Consider the following 6,990-nt stretch of genomic DNA (forward strand, 5'->3'; position numbering starts at 1 on the left):
CTGGACTTTTTTTATTATGGAAATTACGTGTGATGCAGAACCTATGGGAGCAACCATTACCGGATGGAAATGATGTACCAGTTGATCGAACATGAGTAAACAAGCAGCAGTCAGTGAGCAAGATTGAATGGAAAGCACATGTTTGTTGTTTGTGCAGCCGTAAGAATTGGACTTCACCATTGTCTTAGAGACGCGACCCAGCGCTGGTCAATAATGTGTCATCTTAGACTGGTGTCTGCTGCACGAGATCAGTGACCAGTCCATCACAGCCCAGGTAATTGGACAATTTAAGATTACTGTATCACTACCAGTGCTGGAACAGCCCATAAAGGAGGCAACATATCGCTGACCATGTCTGACTGACGGAGCAGTGACTTAGTACTCACACATACTTCACAACGGCCTATAATGAAAGTTACCAGACAGAACCATCAGTATTATATGTGATCTTTTGAGATAGCTAGCAATGAAAATTCACTAAAGGTACCCTTTAATTTTCTGATATTCAAGACCTGCTACAAATTCATGAAAAAGCTGGGACATGCCACTTTGTAGTGTTGTATTCTCAACACTAAACACACACTGAGAGACTGAACACACAAAGTGATGAACCACTTCAGGTGTAAATTTCTTCCACTATTCCTGCAGGAAGCACAGGGTGTTTGTGTTAGAACCTTCTGTTTCTTGATGCTCCAAACAGTCTCTATTGGGGACAACTGGGGACTGCATTACATCAGTCCAACAACTACATCCACTTGTTCTTTACTGTATAAATGTGTTTTTTTTAAGTGTGTAGAATAAGGGTTTGTATTATCTAGTAAAAATGTTCACAGATATCACAGGAAAAGCAGCGGTCTTGAAAATAGCATGTGTTGACACAAAATCTCAATGTACTTTTCAGCATTAAAACTGCATCACATAACTAATGCCAAGGACAAGATCAAGGACCCAAACCATGACAAACAGCTTCCAGATTTGCTGCTGGTAATGAACTTTGGTCCATAATGCAAAAGACTATGGATGTCAAACTCATCATAGTTCAGGAGCCACATCCAGTCCAAGCAGATCTCAAGCAGGCCGGACCAGTGAAACAATAGCATAATAACCTATAAATAATGAAAACTCCAAATGTTTCTCCTTGTTTTGGTGCAAAAAAGTAAAATTACAATATTAAGATGTATACATTTACAAACAATCCCTTCACAAAACATGCGTTTATGCTGAGCATCCACAAACAACCTGAAATTTCTGAAGAAAATTAACCGCAGTGTTAACAATTGTGCCTCAGTTTATCAGTTACACGTGTGTATTATTACAACTGTTGTTCAAATGTTCAAAACTGAGGTCAGGAATAGCCGTCAAATATGCCATGGAACTGATGCAACAATGTACGTAGGTCTATGATATAACAAAAAAACAATTAAAATTTTTATATCAATCAATCACATGACATTTTATTATTATATAACAAAAGTTAAAATAATGACACTTTACATTTGGGTGCTTCTATGAAACTGGCCCCTAAAAACAGGATATGAGGCTGAAAATTTAAACCAGATGTAGACTAATGTTATGAAGCAAGTTTGGAAGCACTTTGGGTCTATTTTAAAAATAAATATTTACTGAGATTAAAGATAGACTATTTTTCAGATAAAACACATTTTTATTTGATGTGTATAAAAAAATCTGTATGTAACACAGTAAAGAGGACACGAAAATTATATGCTACTATTTTTTCAAACATCTTTTTATTCTCTCACAGGTACATTTTGGGAATTGAAGTAAATATGCAAGGCAGAGTGTTTCACAAAAATGACCACTGTTGCAAAACCACTCGCAATTTACATGTGTTTAAATAGGCAGGTTCCACATGTAACACCAGTGGACATGATGGGTTACACACAAAACCTGGAATGAGACTAAGATTCATGAAAAACCTGCATGTCTGAATTAGAAAAATCACTAGGATCATCAAATTTAACACTGTGTCTTTATTTATAGCGGTATATAAGACCATTTACAGCCATGTTTTCAAGATCAAATGCACTGAACCCTATTTTGGTCCTATTTTTGGCCCCAATATTTATTTTTAAAAAATTCATTAATTTTGGATTGGCTCAGAGCAAGAGTAAAATTTTTTTGCATTTATCTGAGGTCATCATTAGGTACATCCTGGGGGGGGGGGGGGGGGGTATGTCTAAATGTCTCTTTTATTATTGGGTCTAAAAAGCTGGAAAAGTGCCAAATACCCAGATCAAGTAGATCATTTAAGAGGAATTTGTACAAAGTAACATTAAAACAAATGCACGACCTGAAGTTCCGGTAAACACAGTTAAAATGTTAGTGTGACCAGTATGAGAGCAGAGTGTGGACACTCAACAAGCATAAACCTTTGACATCATATGATGTGATTTACAATAAAACAGACTGTGGCTGGTTCTGGGGGGAGATAAATGGGGGATGTGAGTCATGTCCAGATGTAGATGCCTAATAGTGGATCTATGAGCTGGAACAGATGGCCTCTGTTCCACTATGGGCCCGCCTTGGATTATGTAGGGAGGTGACATAAGAACCAGCCAATGAGGATGGGGTTTATTTGTGTCAGCTGTAATGTAGTGAGGGATTTACATCTACCAAAATACTTGTTAATGTAACACCTCCTGAAAATGGAAATTCAAACTGAAATTTATTTCAGACATGTAAAGAAGAGGGAGATAAAGACTTTCAGACAAGTTGAAGTATAAGAAAAACTACAGCAAACTACATCCTACAGAAAAAAAATTATCAATCACATGATGCCTTCATTCCCATATTTAAAGAATAAAGTGAGGAAATTCAGAAATTATTTATTCTGACCCCTTCTCCACAAGTTAATCATTACTATTTATCAAACATCCTTATTGACTTTAAGCTAGATTCTACTTTTTCCCTTAGATATTATGGTTTTTGTAGTTATTGTTGTTAGTAGTATTGTACTCACTGGTGTGAAATGTAATATAATTTACATATTAACACATACTTAAATCACAACAAAATCACAAAATAAGAATTTTAGGGTATGCAAGCTTATACAAAGGTAATGAGTCATCACTGTGAACGTACATTTGCACATTACACTTAATAGATTCTTTGAGCTCATTAATTGCGTTTGTTTTTAATCAAGCATGGGTTGAAAGATGAAGTTAAAACAGATTCGCCAAAACCTGTATGTCACACAGAATTTCACACGGAATATGACATTAAAATACCTATGTACAATGTAAACAAGTACGAAAAACAGTATTTTTTGATATTTTGATGTCATAATTGCTAAGAATCCTTAATCCCAGAACTATCTCTGAAGAATTGGGTTTAAAGCTTTGTGTGTAATTACTGGCCATGCTTTATCTCTGCAGTTTATCAGCTCTCTAACTGCTGTGAGAACATTAATCCACCCAGACCACACAGTGTAATCTCTCAATCACAGTCAGCTGGGAGGGACAGAAGCTCTGAGTCTGCCCCCCCCCCCCCCCCCCCCCCCCGCCTTCTAATAGTGGAAATGAAGTGATACCTGGTGAAAGGGAAGAGTTAGAAAAACAGGAGAGAATGGTACATGGGTTATATTTACACCTATTTAAGAGGTATACAAGTAAAGTTTAGCTCAATTTAGCTCCTCTACATCAAGGATAGTTCTTCCTTGACGGCACAAGAATATTCTAAGATGATACTGCCAGGATATATTAGAGTCAAACTGTGCAAGAATGGTTCAGGAAGGAAAGATATCATTTTCACACATGGATTAACTGCCCCCAGACCCTCTTCAGTTTGCTTGTTCTACATTTTGCCTTTGAGAATTTGTGACCAGATGGAAGCAACACTTGTTCTTATAACAAAAACACCTCAGAGTTTGTGTTAACAGCTGTACATGAGTATCAGAAAACAGTGAACTTAGTAAATATAACATAGTAACTTGTAACTTAGACAGGTTCCTTTATGTTGTATGGTCAAACATGAGCAAAATAATAATTCTAAGTGGAATGAATGAGGACGTGCCGGGTTGATGTATTTTTTTATTTAAATGCAAACTTAATACAAATATTTATGAGTTTTTGTTTGATCAAAACAGAGGAAAGGAAAAGGGGATGAGAAAATGAGAGAAGATGGAAACTCAGATGAATAGTTTAAAATTTTTAATATTTTAATTTCTAAATTTAAATCTATTTCTATGCATAGTTTGACAAAAAAAAAAATTGCCTTATTTCACCTCACCTCTTCCTGATTGTGTCCTCAGTATGATATGGAGAGGAAAGGAAAGTCACAAAAAAAAACCCCCAAAAACCTGTTTAAGAGGTCTCAGACCGAACCACGGTATTATAGAGAATGAAACAGAAACATTACTGGTTCACCTAATTATACAAAGCCTTGGTATTAAGAATGCATTTATAGAAAGAAAGAGAAGGTACATGACATAGAAAAGAGTCAGTCAAGACCACTTCTAACAATAAGACACATATGGATAGTAAGTGCAAATGTAACAGCAGTGAGAATGAAAATAGGAAGTTATAAAATATCACAGCCTTATTATTTTAATTATTTTAAGCCTGTTACATCAAAGAGACCTGTGTTGTTGCATTTTTATCACATATGTGGAACTACCTGACAACAACTGTATGAGACCTGGTTAAAAATGTTTTCTCTTTTTGTGAGTTATAAAAGATTATCTCCTAAAGTAAAAATAGGACCAATGGCCCTGTAGCTTACAGGCCAAATTAAAAGCTTTGGGAAATGTATCCAGATGCCATTTATTATCACCCAGTTATGTGTATTTATTCTATTACAGAAATAGCCCATGTTTTGGTCATATTCCAATCAGATCTGTAAAAAATTCAAATTCCAACTTGATATCATTGATACTGATTTATTGGATCAATCCACTTCCTATCTCTTATAATGGGAACATTTTTCAAAGTCGCACCAAATCCAGAATCAGATCCGGATTGAAATAATTGCAATACCTTGTGTTTACATCATCATACAGAAGCTGTATACCAAGTTTGAAGTCAATCAGAACTGTAGTTTCGGAGAAGAGGACGATTGAAATTTTTTCCCCATAAGAGCCCATGTTAAATTTTCCGTAAGTTCCCAGATCCAGAAGAAGATCCTGATCAGCATGTGGACATTATGTTTTGGTCATCTCCCCATCAGGGCTGGACTGTAGAAATTTACACGTGATATCATTTATATTTACTGAGTTATTGCATTGATCCACTTCCTATCTGTTATAATGGGGACATTTTTCAAAGTCACACTAAATCCAGAATCAGATCCGGATCCAAATAATTTCACTAACTTTTGTTGACATCATCATAAAGAAGCTGTATACCAAGATTGAAGTCAACCGGAATTGTAGTTTCGGAGAAGAAGACGATTGAAATTTTTGTAACAGACAACAGACGACGACAGACGACAACAGACGACAACAGACAACGACGATGGACGCCGCATGACGACAATAGCTTACGGCCTGTCAGCTGGTAAGCTAATAAAAGGAGAACTGTTGGTGTAACTCATATCCACTAGACTAATAGGTTTATTCATTGTGTGGTAAGTGTAGTAGAAATGAACTGCACGTACTAATACACTGTGTTGCCAACACAGGATGAGCGGTGTTTAAGTAGTTTTAGGCCATGTATACAGGTAGCCATAATAATGTAATTCAATAATGTTGTATATGGGTGCTTCTATGAAACTGGTCCCTAAAAGCAGGACATGGGGGTTAAAAATTCAAACCAGATGTAAACTATGAAGCAAGTTTGGATGAACATTGGGTCTATTTTAAAAATAAATACTTATTGAGATAAAAGAGAAACTATTTTTCAGATAAAACACATTTTTATATTATTTTACATTATATTTAATACAAAAATCTGTATGTAACACGGTCAAAACATGAAAATTATGCACTAATATTTTTTTGAATATGTCTTTATTTTCTCACAGGTACATTTTGGAAATTGAACTAATTATGCAAGGCAGAGTATTTCACAAAAATGACCGCTGTTGCAGAATCATTTGTGATTTATTTGTGTCTAAATGGGCGGGTTCTGCATGTAACACAAGTGGACATGATGGGTTACATACAAAACCTGGAATGAGACTGAGATTCATAAAAAACCCACCTGTCTGGAGTAGAAAAACCATTAGGATCATCAAATTTGACACAGTGTCTTTATTCATAGTGGTATATAAGACCATTTCAGGTGATGTTTTCAAAATAGAACACACTGACACCTAGGTAGTTTTTCATGTCCCAGTTTTGGTCCTATTTTTGGCCCCAATATTTTATTAAAAATTCATTAATTTTGGGATGGCCCAGAGTAAGACTATAATTTTTTTTTTCATTTATCTGAGGTCATCATTAGGTACATCCTGGGGAAATATGTCTGAATTTCTCTTTTATTTTTGAGTCTAAAAAGCTGGCAAAGTGCCAGGTACCAAAATGTACTCAGTTTCATCGAAGCACTCAGATATCAGATCGTTTTCAGAAAAGATTTCATCTACACAGACCTGCATAAATACACCGTAGAGCACTATCATAGGGTTATGATTAGGATAAACAAAGGTTGCAGAAATGATGCATTTTTTGTCTCACTCTGTGACGTTCAGGACCCTATAAGCCAGGGGTGTCAAACATGTGACCCCTGGGCCAAAACTGGCCTTTTAAAGGGTCCAATCATGCCTGTGGGATGGAATTGTGAAATGCAAAAATTATACTGTCAAGTGTGTCAAAATCATACTCGAGGTCGGACAGTCATGAAACAAATGGAAGGCAATTAATTTAATCCTCTGGGGTAAAATTAACACAATTAAAATGGCCACTTAATTCCAACTTGATATATCTTTACACTCCATACTTCCATTTGAATTTTCTCAGTAATATCATCTGTGTGAATGAAGATCTGAAGTGGTGTGTCTGACAATGTTTGTTGAAGAAAGCTTCACACCTCAGAC

The sequence above is a fragment of the Sphaeramia orbicularis genome, chromosome 7 (assembly GCF_902148855.1).
Source record: "Sphaeramia orbicularis chromosome 7, fSphaOr1.1, whole genome shotgun sequence".
Taxonomy (NCBI): domain Eukaryota; kingdom Metazoa; phylum Chordata; class Actinopteri; order Kurtiformes; family Apogonidae; genus Sphaeramia; species Sphaeramia orbicularis.